The 14,047-nt window shown below is 34.4% G+C and overlaps 1 long non-coding RNA gene across 1 annotated transcript in view; it reads right to left on the bottom strand.

Annotated features, from left to right (window-relative positions):
• Nucleotides 1–206: 206 nt before the first annotated feature.
• LOC112655891 (uncharacterized) overlaps nucleotides 207–14,047 on the bottom strand; it is a 67,760-nt gene continuing 53,919 nt past the window's right edge. Inside the window, exons 2-3 of the long non-coding RNA XR_003133938.3 lie at nucleotides 6,390–6,473; nucleotides 207–560 (exon numbers count right to left, since the gene is read on the bottom strand). This is a non-coding gene — a long non-coding RNA (uncharacterized LOC112655891). The remainder of the gene's footprint in view (nucleotides 561–6,389; nucleotides 6,474–14,047) is intronic.

Here is a 14,047-nt window from a genome sequence, read left to right on the forward strand (position 1 = left end):
TGGGTTTTTTTTTTTATTGTTTTTGTTTTTTAACTTTTCCAAGTTTTACCCAACAGAGAAATTTAATATTGGAATAAAATAGCACAGAAGGTTAAAAATGATTAAAATTCCAACTGAATGTTAAATAGATGCAGACACCTTATAAACACTCTTCTTATTGCCTTATTTTTCAGAATAGAAGAGATGATAAAGCTATAAGGAAACAACATAAGTGAAAAAAACAGGAAATAGTGAAGGGAAAAGACTGCATTGAATATTTATATCTGAAATCATGGTATCAGCAGATACTGGCTTAGTTATACCCAATTTATATTTGTCTCCTATGAAAAAATGGCAAAACAAAAACAAGTATCCCAATTTCATCCCAGCTGCTTCATTTGGATATCTTATTTCTCTTTTCTTTTTTGTGAAGACTTAACTAATGCATCCCACTGTGGTTTTCTTAACTTCTGTTAGTGCTGGTTAAGATGGAGCCTGTTGTAGCATAAGTGGAGTTGACCAGATGTCATGTCTACAACAAGCTCTCAATGCCTCTGTAGTATCTTGTCTTCATTTATAAGCTGTAATGTAAAGAGAGATGGAAATATACATGTAAAGACTGATTCCTGTTACTCCTCAACTTCCCATCAAAAACTCTTAGAAAATCTTGAACGGATTTTGCAGGAAAAGATGATACATTCTAAGTTTCAGTTAACATGGGCATTAAATATCTCATATACGAATTTAGAATAATCTAAGTATATACAGAATTATATATCAGTCAGGACTATTACTAGTATACAACATAATCTATTTAAATTACAAAGCAAAAGTAACATGATTAAGTGCCTTAACTCTCACCATCTCTAGGAGGACCAGAAAGATGCATTTGAAGGTTGCACAGCCAGGAAGGACATCCAAACACTGCTCCATACATTGCTTAGATCTTCCCCTCTAAAGAACAGGATATTACTATCCTTGGATGCTGAAGGCTGAAAGATGAGTCCATCTCAAGGAAATACCTTAGACAAAGGTAGCTGTCTCACCTAAATTTGTACCTCACTTTAGAAGTAACCCATATCCAAAGACATAAATGGTATACAAAGCCTAGCCCCCTTATTTCAATTTGGAAAATATCTGAATTGGTACTTCAACTCTAGAGTGCCCCGTGGGATAAGCCCAGAGTTCTGATTGAATTTTATGGCAATTCAACTTCTCCTTCTCTCCAATTCTGCATCTTTCACTCTTTTAAAACTATGGTTGCTCAAAGCACCCCACTCCCAGTAAATTTTGGCTGGTATATCTCCCTATCAAAATCTGCTTCTCAGGGAATCTACCTAAGGCATCAAAGCTGTGACCCTACTAATGTTGCCCTGGTCAGAGACATGATCAGCACCACTGCACTGAGCAATGGCTTCCAGAAACTGCTATAGATAGAGCAGAAAGACAAAGTTTTCAATAAAATTGTAATTGCGTATTACCTGTATCCTCAGATTGCTCTCAAGTATCTATTACAATTTTAGAGATTGGTCAGTTTCCTTGGATTAGTGCTAGTAACACACCCATGCTTCATGACTTGCTAATATCTTAAACATGCTTCCCTTTACTGGGGAGTTAACTACAGTATAAGTTCTTTTTCTCCAACGTATAAGCAAGGAACTTTGTTTCCCACCCTCTTCTGCTGCTAAAGGCACAGACTTATGTTCTATGCAACAACAGTTACCTATATCCGAACAAGACTTTCCTCTTAAGGAGAAAATAGAGTACACATTCTAAATTATGAACATTTAAATTAAAAATTTTCAATCTTATAAAATTGAAACTTTTACATATTTTATCTTGTGCTATATTAACAATAATTTTGGTCAAATAATATCTGATCATTATTTGTCTGAATTTCTATCTTCAGTGAATTCTAAAAAGGAGAATCTCTACCAGTTCTTTTTCTTCAATGCAATTGCAGTAGAGATGAATCATTCATATTGGAGCAATGTAGGGAAGATGGAATTTTGGTGACTGACTTAATTTAATTTTTTAAAATTCATTTTCCTTTGCTAAGTTGATATAAATTTCATGTTTCTGCTAATTTTAGAAATTGCACAGATGACTTCCTTTAGCCAATCTAGCCAAGTGGTTTAGTTTTTGTTTTGTTTTCTAAATGAAAGATATTTCAGAAACCACATATATTTCTCACAGGAGGTACTCCTCCTAAGTATTGAAAGTAATTATGTAATACAAGGTATACTAAAGGAAATCAGATTCTAGTGAAATATTCCTACACAAAGTTTTTAACCACAGCTAAGTCAAATAAATATTCTTTATTTATTCTCTGATATTCCTTAATTATATAATGTTATGGATATTTATGTTTCTAATATTCCACCATACTATGCTTCCAAAAACTGTTGTTAAAGTTAATTATTTTACACTGTATGTTAAACCAACTGAAATTAAAATAAAAGCTTAAAAGCACAGGAAAAAATGAATTATTATAAACTTCAGGTGGAGCACTAAAATAAACAAGTCTTTGATTCAGCAGAGAACAGAAGATACCATTCTTTTAAGACAGAAAAAGAAACTAGCACCCTTTACACAATAAATGTTTACAAATGTAGTAACAGGACTGGCTGGAGGCAACAGAGGAATTGCAACATCTGTCTGTGATATATTTCCAATTCCTCAGTTTTCTCTCGGCAGCTCCAGCTATCTTGGTCCAAAGAATCTTTTCAGCTTCAGGCTTAATTACATTCATGCTTCTGAGTACATTCTGACTATGGGAAATCATAATTATATCCAAAGAACTAACTGTCCTGTGACTTTGCACCTTGTCCAAATGCCCAGACCCAAGATTTGTGTTATCCAATATGAGTCCCAGGGCTCCAACATTATTTCTTTATTGCCATAACCAGAGGGAAATTACTGAGCCCCAATTTTCTACCTGCAACATAGCACTCCTTCCCTTCAAGGTATCTTATTTCTCAAGACTTGGATTCTGTATAAATTCCTTTATTTCCATGGCTCTTGCTTTCTTCATCACAAGCAGATAATTAACTCTATTATTTTGTTCCCAAGCCAATTACTCTCTATTGAGAATATTTAGTAAGTACCTATAATATGGTATTCACTAGAGCTTGCAGATTGTATGTATACGTATTTATAAATAATTAGCTCTTAACACATTCAGTTATAGGACAATTACCTAATCTTATCTTTCTCCCCCATTGAGACAAATTGTTTTTTTTTTTTTTTTGATGCTGTGACTTTTCTGTAGTAAGCTGATCTGTTCCCCCAGTAACTGTGCTACCCAAATTCTGGTGAACTTCAACACTCTTCCATCACAACCCAGAGCAAAGTTCCTATTAATTGGAACTCAAAATAAATAATATATTTAATCACAGTCTGTATGACTTTCATTCACTAGCCTCAGCACAACTGTCGCTATCCAAAGCAGCTGCTCCTACCAAATCCTTTAACACCCTCCTTCCTCAGGATGATAAACTCTCTCTTGCTACTCTTTGTTTGTCTTACCAATAAAGAAAGAAACTAAATTATTCTACAACAACTTTTAGTGACAAGTTGCTCCATTATGGATCAGATACAACTTAAAGGAGATTATTTGTATAACTTTTTTTGCTAGAACCTTTAAAACATATGCAGAAGTGAATGAATAGTATAAAGAAGCCCTGACCTACCAGTCAACTTCAACAGTTACTTACGTCATCAGCAATCTAGTTTTATCTTTACCTTGTTGGATTACTTGGAGTCAAGTGCCCCAAATCATGTAATTCATCTATAAACAGTTCAGCACACATTTCTAAATGATTAGGATTCTTTATACCATTATCACATCAAAACATAACAATAATGCCTCAGTACCGTAATTATCAAGTCAGTATTCACATTTACCCTATTCTTTCTTTACTACTTCTTAAGGTTGCTCTGTATGCATGCATATCCTAACAAGTATACACACTGTACTGAATTGACATGTTTCTGAATACTATTTTATTTTTATTTATTTATTTTTAAAGATTTTATTTATTTATTCATGAGCAACACAGAGAGAGAGAGACAGAGAGAGAGAGGCAGAGACACAGGCAGAGGGAGAAGCAGGCTCCCACAAGGAGCCCGATGCAGGACTTGATCCAGACCCTGGGATCACGCCCTGAGCTAAAGGCAGACACCCAACCTCTGAGCCACCCAGGCATCCCTGAATACTATTTTAATATACAGGATCACTGCCTTCTTTTATTTTTTGTAACTAAAAATTTTTTGTTGTTGATGAAACTAAATCATTTGTTCCTATGTGTCTCACTATTAGTTTGCACCTTTAGGAGCTTGCTGGATGAAATCTGAAACTGGTCCCTTTACATGGAGGGTAGGAAGAGGCAAACCACTCTGGATAGGTAGGTGGCAGGCTTAATAAGCAAGGAACCTGACACAGGAGGCCTGTCTTAAGTGGCGGCAAGACAAGGAGATCTCCACACCAGCCCGCCAAATTTCAAAAGTTTACACAGAGGCCTTAGCTGGATTCAGTCATATACACTGTCCAGATGGTCTCAAAGACACTGTACTTCTCAAGACTGTCCTTATAGCAGCTCTCACTGTGGGAATGGTGGACATAGTGTACATTCCAAAGACAGGAAAGAGAGTGGGAATCCTATGATTGCTTGGGTCAGCTCACAGGTCAACTGGCAGTTACAGCTTCTGGATGACCTCTTCCAATGCTCACACAATGGATTTTGCATCCTTGATGTCATTTATTTTCTCCTTCTATTTTCTATATTTCAAATAAATTCATAGATTGGTTGGTTTTATCCAATTCAGATTTTATATTTTGGCCTCAAAGAGTCAGAGGTAGTATTTTATATTTTCTGTTACAGAAATATTGTGTGATGCCTTCCTTTTAAAAAAAAATGTTAATATTGATTAATGAGTTCAAATATTGTTAGCACAATCCTTTTCAGCCTCTCTCCTAATAATTTAAGCAGTCATAGACAATAATTTTCTATTTCAATAATTTAATGAGTGGTTACATTATGTTGATATTCCAATTCTATCATACTGCTTTTCCTTTATTAGCTGGGATCCTTAATTTAAAAAAATTACTTCATCAATTATTTAGTTGAAGTTTGTACAAGAATGTTAGGATGAAACTTTGAGTCTTTTCCTTTATTTCTCAGTTTTCAGAATACTTTGGCTTTCCAGTATCCACCAAATGTGACTAATAAGTTTTTCGTTACATAACATTATCAATTCATGAATTTATTATCTTATTAATTATTAAATTCAATAATTTGTTCAGTTAATTCCACTTGTTTGGCTGTTCAAATTGCCTCTTCTAACAACAGAAGCCTCTTCGAATTGGACCCCGAATCCCTTTTACATGTTCCTGTTAGCTTTTGATAGATTCCTTGATTTTTTGGAATGTTTCAGACCAATTTTGTGCATTTTTGCACTATATCTAGATTTGGCTATTTATTTGAGGACCACAATTTATCTTAATGTATAAGTACAATCTAGGAGACCACAAATCTGTTTCCCAAGGTGCTCACTGTTACTGCGTTGGTCATTGTTTCTAGGCTTTTTTAGCAAAGATTTTATATATATATATATATATATATATATATATATAGCTTGAAAATATATATGTCACGAAAAAGAAAATGTGCATGCATGTGTGTGTTTATGAAAAATATTTTCCATTGTCTAAAGTGAATGAATAAAATATTATGGAATATGGAAAAATATTTTCCATTGTCTAAGGTGAATGAACAAAATATTATTGCCTTATAGATAATAAAGGTGTTGAAATATTGTCATGTGCTGGTGGGATAGCTTTCTCCTTTTGAACTAAGCACTCTTATTAACTTCTTATAAGTCAATCTTTTGTATCTTAACTCATCCATTTGTAAAATGAGGAAAGCTATATTTCTTTTCATGTATATGACAGTGTTATGATGATACATTTAGAAAATTCTGGATATGTTCCAAAAATAAAATGCTGCAGTCAGCTTTCAATCATCAGTAGGCAGCTTGCTCTTTGGTATATCTTAGCTTTCAATATTATTGACAAGGAACTGCTAAATGATTTATTTCATTGGCAAAACTTTCTAAAAATGACCTAGAAAAGAAAATGGAGTACATAATAACCATAAGAGTAGTTAAGAGCCAAGGAGAGTGGTTATAACAATCAAAGAGGATGCGGTCACTAACATGTTGTTTGCCCAGGTGCAAAGGGAATAATTAAGGTACCTATTGGATTCCATTGCAAAAAGGAGGATACTATTTTGTGCATTAAACAGCAGCATAAGACTCAGGACCTATAAAGACCATTTTGAACGATAGAACCATCTGTAGAGAAGTGTTTGATGACATTTTTGAAGCATCTGTGATGATGGGTCACTCACCCAGACTTCAACTATCTCACCCTCTCTTGAGGTTCAGCGGAGGAACTTTGAAGCAACCCAGTGAATAACTGCTATTGACATTTTCTAAAAATAAGACGTGAGAAAGGAAAGTTTCAACAAACTTCTTCAATTCATTTCAACTCAATAAACATTTTTGAGGCTCACTAATGTGTCTATGCTGCTCTTTGCATCTCTCCTATCTATTAAATGTTCTTCTTGCTTCAGATCCCAGTCAGATTTATCCTTCATGCTGCTGATACAATAATCTTTTTCAAACATACTTCTGATAGGGTCACTTCCCCACCTCAAATCCCCAGGATAAAATCCAATAACTTTAGCAAGATACAAAATGTCATTAACAATTCCTCTTCTCCATCTCCTCTGATAGTTCTTACTTATCCTCATGCCCCTGACATACAAAGCTATTTATATATCTTCTGGTGTTGTGCTTGTTTGACTTCTATATGCAATGCTCATGCTGTATCTTCTTCTTGAAATGATCATTCTATCTTAATAACACAATATAGTAATTGCCCTTCAGATAACTCACACATTGTCTTTTATACAGAACCTCTCATGATTTTTAAGCTTGCTTAAATATTTGGAGGTTCTCTCCATTAGAATGTAAGTGACTATAATGTAGGAGGCTAGGTCATATGTTTCTTTGTATAACCGACCCTTACGTCTGCAACAGTACCAGTAAAAGTATTTTTTAAATGAGTGATTTACTTATTTAATGAATCCTACAATATATCAAACTGTTGCCCTTCTATCAGAGAAGTCCTTGGTATTTAAAAATTCTTACAGAATTTACGTTTAAAGGGAATCTGGAAGTGAACATTTCCTAGTGGAAAGCTTTATAACTGTCTGAAAAGCAAACAATGAATGTGAAGCATGAAATAGATTACACAGAGAAGTTTTATACTTGTCAGGAAGGAGATTGATTAGCTTTCTGGATCTTCAGAATGGTAGTTCATTATTTTATTAGTTTCCAGAACAAAGGAGTTACCCAAATTTAAATCCAAGTAACCAAGGATTCCATAGGCAAATACAAATTGCACTTGCATTGACAGGCTCAGTATCTCATTGCCTCGGAAGGATGCCAAGACATTATCCAGGCTGTCTTCCTGCTCATGCCATTGTAAAAGCCGAAGACTTGGGAATTCGGTGACTTTCCAAGCCAAATATCTGAAACACGCCCCCAATTTCTGAACTCTCAAGCCATTGTGCTTTTTATAATAATGAGGACTATTACATTATAAATAATATATATCACGGTAAAGCACCTTTTTAGATATTATTAGCTTTAAAATTTAAAAATTCATTACTGACCAGCATTTTACTTTTAGACTCAAAATTAATCAAAATTATTGTTACTTTTTCTTTTGTCCATGCATATTTAAAAACCTATTCTTTTATACTGTTTTCCCAAATTGAATTATGTCTCAGACCTCCACATAAAAGCAGCTGTAGAGTTCTTTATAAGAGGCAGTCTGTTTGATGACCATATTAAAGAAATTGTGTTTGTCTTACAGCACTGAGTAAGATGATTACATTACAAACAAATTACTGGGGGGGAAATGAAGCAACCAACTCTTTATATAAGGTTTGAAAGTAAACAAATAAAATATAAGTGGGTAAAAATATCAGAAGAAAGGTGATGAGAAAGGTAAAAGAAAATAGACATGAATTATGATGTTTAATACTGCTGATAAAAACTAAGTAGAGGAAATAGAAATAAAAGTGATATTGATATAATAAGAAAATATTTTTATATGTGAAATCATTGTAAAAAAGTAATAGTGATTTGTCAAGCTGACAGTTTCAAACAATATCAGATAATACTAAATACTATCACTGGTATAAGAAGTTGTAGAATCTCTGAAGAATTTTAAAACATTTTAGAATAACACTCATCTACTGAAAATACAGTGATGCAAAGTCATTTGTAGGAAGAGGGAAAAACTGGAAGAGCTCTCACATAAATTCTTTACAATGTAGATATAGATAAAGGGAAGAAATCAATATAATAATAATGTAATATGACATATAATGTTCATATGAATGATACAATATAACAAAAGTGATGGTTCATTCTTAAGTTACATACTTATATCAAGTTATCTGTATTACCAAGCATGGATCTTTGTAAGTTACCTGCTTGGTGATATAGACGCTTTGATAGAAGGATAAAGCCAACAAATATATTCTTCGAGGATATCCTTTAATAATGCCTTCTTCTTTTAACTAGCTATTAACATCATTGTATTGGTGGGGTTTCCCCCCCTCCATTTACAATTATGCTACACTTGTGATTTATTATATCATGAAAATGGCCTGTAAAATTCACAGTTTCTTATTTAGGATATTGTTCTAATGACTCTCTACTCCCCTGAACTTGCAAACTAGTAAATTTAAAGTTATATTCTCTCTTCCATCATAGAATTTCCCTGTCTGGAAATTACTTATACAAGGTGTGTTTAAGTAGCAATTCTCTTCCCAAGATTTCTGTGGCTGCTGATTTGTTACAAAGGCTGCTAATTCATCTTTGCTCCCTTCCAATGAGTTTAATAATATCTCCAATGAGAAGCAATTTCTTCTAATAGAGAGTATTTTACTCACTGTGCTCTGTACTGGGTAATATTAAAAATCTTATTCATTTAAACTAATAATTTTCCTTTCTTTAGTATATGCTGGAAAACTAATGAAAACTACATTTAAAAATAATATTGGAGTCAATGTCATGTTTTTCATAATAAATTTCCCAAATTTAATGCATAAAATATTGAGAGCCTGAGGTATACTTTTAATATTATAAATCTCTCCTTGCAAAATGAACTCTAAGAATTCATTTTTAAGCCAGGTGCTAAGGTTAAGCAGATGTACAAAAGCATGAACCTTCAAATGCTTAAGGTAAACTATGCAGTATAAATAGAAGAAGCTTGCATTACATTGTTAAAGGAATTTAAAACACGAAAAGATAGATTTTTTTCCATGTAGATATAAAAGCTTCTCTATTTTTAAAGATTTGGATTCATTAGTAGTTATATGATTATAGTATTCTTTGATTTTTCTTATGCTTCTTTTACTGCACTGAAAATTATTATGAGTAAGTCAATGGTGAATTTACCAAGGCCATCATAAGAAATGTGATGTTTTGGGAATGAGATATTTATCACTTCAGTGGAAGTGAACTAGAAGTTTACTTGTGTATAAGTTATCAACTCATATTTTCCCCTGAATTGAGAATAATAGAGGTACCATAACTGATATTCATTATCTACCACATTTACATAATCTAATACAAAACTTGAACATGTTAATGTATGATATCCAGGAGATTTATTCTACTCTGTTTATAAGTTGGACTTACCACAGTACCAGAATTTTCATGTTTATATTATTTTTTAAAGATTTATTTATTTACATGAGAAAGAGTGTGTAGGAGGAGGGATAGAGGGAGAGGAGATAATTCTCAAGTAGACTCCCACTGAGACAGAACCCAACACAAGGCTGGATATCAGGATCCTGAGATAATGACTTAAGCTGAAATCAAAAGTTGGATGCTCCACTAACTGAGCTATTCAGGTGCCCACATGTTCGTATTATTGAATTTTTTTTCCAAAGCACACTGGCACTTCATTAGATGTATAATCAAATCTCATAGTATATGACAAACTCTGGACAGGGATTTTCTGACATGTTCATTCACTGCCATATCCTCAGCACCTAGGATAGTGCCTAATACATAATGAGCTCAGAAAGTATTTGTAGAATAAATAAAAAGTTAACAAATGTGTATCAATTTACAAGCAGATTAATTCCCATATACAATTAAATCTTAAAAATCTTTTTTTTTCTATGACAAGCAGAATACATTATTACTACCCTGTAAGAGTTCATCTTAGACTGTTGTTAGGGTTAAAATCCATAGCATGTAAGCGTGTGAGACTCCAATATTTGCATCACTAATAGTTACCAATATTTAGTCAAGATACCTAAACAAAGACTAAAGCACATTGATTCTGGCCATGGAACATAACCAATCAAGTTCTGATGTCCATCATGTCCAAGGATGCTTTTATCAAAATCTTAAAGTCAATAACAACTCCATCCCCACTGTGCAGTAATCCTGCGTCATACAGCAAGTATTAGCCCCCTACTTCCTTCCTCAAATTCTGTTCCTATTTGTGATGGTTAATTTTATTTGTCAGCTCAACTGTGCTAAGAGATGCCCAGAGAACTGGTAAAATTTTATTTCTGAGTGTGTCTGTGATGATGTTCCTGGAAGAGATTAGCTTTTGATTCAGTAGACTGAGTAAAGGGAGCCACTCTCACCAACATGGGTGAGCATCATCCTACCTTTTGGGGACTAGAAGGGAACAAAAAAGTAGAAGAAAGGTAAAAGGTAAATTCCTCTCTCTTCCTGATCTGGGATATCCATCTTCTGCCCAGGACATAGGAGCTCCTGATTCTCTGGTCTTCAGACTCTAAGACTCACACCTGTAGCCTTCTGGTTTTCAGGCCTTTGATCTCAGACTGAGAATTATACCAATGGTTCCTCTGCTTCTCAGGCCTTTGGATTCAAACTGAATTGTATCATCAGCTTTCCTGGTTCTCTAGCTTTCAAATAGCAGACTGTGGGACTCCTCAGCCTCTGTCACAAGGTGAGCCAATTCCTATAATAAATCTCCTTAATATTCCTTTATATATAACCTATTGGTTCTTTTCCTGTGGACAACCCTGAAAAATAAACATGTTACTTGAGATACGTTCTCAATTCCATTTTCTTTGTTCTCTCTTGAAATCTCTCCCCTTTACTTGCTGGAACTTTATTTTCCATTGCAAATAAAGTATTATGAATCTCTTCTTGAATCATATCCCCTTTACCTGATTGCCTGCCAAGGATATTGCATCCCTGGTATGATTTATGTGGAATATTGATCAATTTAGAAAGGTTTATGTTAGGGGCACCTGGGTTGCTCAGGCTGTTGCACGCCTGGCTCTTGGCTTGGCTCAGGTCATGGTCTCCGATTGTGGTCCAGCCTTGGCTGGGGGCTCCATGCTCAGTGGGGAGTCTGCTTTGGATTCTCTCTCCTTCTGTCCCTCCCCCTGCTTTACTCTCTCTCTCTCTCTCTCTCTCTCTCTCTCTCAAATAAATATATTTTTTAAATTCTTTAAAAGAAAAAAAAAACAGGAAGGTTTATTCTAGGCCATGTAATGAAAGTGGGTATGGCCACTCTTAGGATCTTTTAAATTAACAATACTGAGGGGTAAGTAAGCTTCATATATGAGTTAGTGTGGAATTAAGAACAACAAACCAAAGATACCTCAAAACATCCTTTCTCACTATTTATTGCATCCTCAGGTTTCAATTTTTATCAATTGGTTGTCTTGGCTTACAGCTCCTTTCTGTTCCAGTTCTTTACCATTGTCCTGGGAACTTCCTTTTCTTCTTTATTGGACTATACCTGTATTACTCAGACTCAGGTCAGGTTAAGAGAAATCACAGAAATTATTTCTGTGAGAATAATACTAACATCAGGGATTGGATACATAAGCTGGAAGAGCAACCAGAGAAGTGAGAAAAGCAGCATTTAGCCAAAACCAAAACCTCTGCCACTTACTTTTGATGAAACGATGGAAGGAAATCATTTTTTTAAGATTTTATTTATTTATTCATGAGAGTACAGAGAGAGAGAGAGAGGGAGAGAGAGAGAGAGAGAAGCAGAGACACAGGCAGAGGGAGAAGCAGGCTCCACGCAGAGAGCCTGATGGGGACTTGATCCCAGGACCGAGTCAAAGATAGATGTGCAACCACTGAGCCACCCAGATGTCCCTAGAAGGAAATAATTTTTACCCGTGCTCAGAAACTGAGGTTTTCCAGAAACTGCTAGAACCATAATGAGAGTGGGAAATAGGGAGATTCCCTATAGAAACTGTGATCACAAAGGAACTGTCTTTTGTAGTTTAAAACAAACAAACAAACAAACAAACAAACAAATAGAGTTGCTGCTGGACATACCACCTTAGAGAGAGCAAGCTTCATGGTCCTCCCAACCTCCAAGATTCTGCTGACAGCTTCCACTGGCTGTACCTACCAGGAAGCCAATTTTCATAGAAGCCTGGAAATTGGAGAAAGCTGACACACAGAACAGAGCTGAACAGGAACAGGGAAGAGATGAGAACAAACATGCAAAGGGACGGTATAATAGGCTTCATAGATAATGAATGTTTTGTTTCTTCTTTTTCTTACCAAGTCCTTTGTATTTATTTTTTTACTCTCAATGTACAACCATTTCAATATTGAACAGAAATGGCAATAACAGACAGTCATATTTTGTTCCTTATTTTAAACAGAATGACTTAAAAACTTCTCCATTAACATGCACTTTGGGGGCACCTGGGTGGCTCAGTCTGTTGAGCATCCAACTGTTGATCTCAGCTCAGGTCTTGATCTCAGGGTTGTGAGTTCAAGCCCAACATGCACTCTTGGTGGGAATGTAAATTTGTGCAGCTACTATGGGAAAAAGTATGGAGGCTCCTCAAAAATTAAAAATAAAAAATACTATATGAACCAGTAATTTTACTCCTGGGTATTTATCCAAAGAAAACAAAACATTGAAAAGCTACATGCACCCTTATGTTTATTGTAGCATTATTTACAACAGGCAAGGATGGAAGCAACCTAAGTGTCCATCAATAGATGAATAGATAAAGAAGATGAGATGTTTGTATAAACATATATGTGTGTGTGTATATGTAACATACATATGTATGTTTATATATATACACACATATACACACACATATATACACACACACATACATACATGAATGAGATCTTGACATTTGTGACAACTTGGATGAATCTGAAGAGTATTATGCCAAATGAAAGAAGTTTGACTGAGAAAGACAAATACCACAGGATCTAACTTATACATGGAATCTTAAAAACAAAAGAAAAAACAAGAAGCAGAAACAGATCCATAAATACATGGAAAAAAACTGATGTTGCTAGAGGGGAGAGGACTGGGAGATGGGCAAAATGGGTGAAAAGGAGTAGGAGATACAGACTTCTAGTTCACAAGGATGAATAAGTCACAAGGATGAAAGGCAAAGCATAGGGAATATAGTCAATGGTACCGTAATAGCATCATACAGTGGTAGATGGTAGCTACACTTGTGGTTTACCATAACCTACAGACTTGTTGAATTATTATGCTATACACCTAAAACTAATGTAACGTTATGTGTCAACTATATTTCAACTTTTAAAAAAAATTAATAATAGGGTGTGTTATAGAGTGTTCTGTTGAGTTTACTTGATGTACCTGAAATTTCTAGTTTGCTAAGAATAGTTATAATAAATGGTTACTAAATATATATTCTTATATATTTTTAAGCTTTTTAGCATCAATAAATATGATTCTATAACCTTTAATTAGTACATATGGCAAAAGTATTCATGTATTTCTATTGTTAAATCAACCCAGATTTTTTAAGGATAAATTCTATTTACTCATGTTATATCACTCTTATATGCTACTGAATTTAATATCAATTACTAATATATTTTAAAATCTTTCATATGTGTTCATTGGTCTGTATTTTCCTTTTTGTACTCTTTTCTGCTCTGGCATTAATCTTAATGAATG

Source organism: Canis lupus, chromosome 22 (genome assembly GCF_003254725.2).
Source record: "Canis lupus dingo isolate Sandy chromosome 22, ASM325472v2, whole genome shotgun sequence".
NCBI lineage: Eukaryota > Metazoa > Chordata > Mammalia > Carnivora > Canidae > Canis > Canis lupus.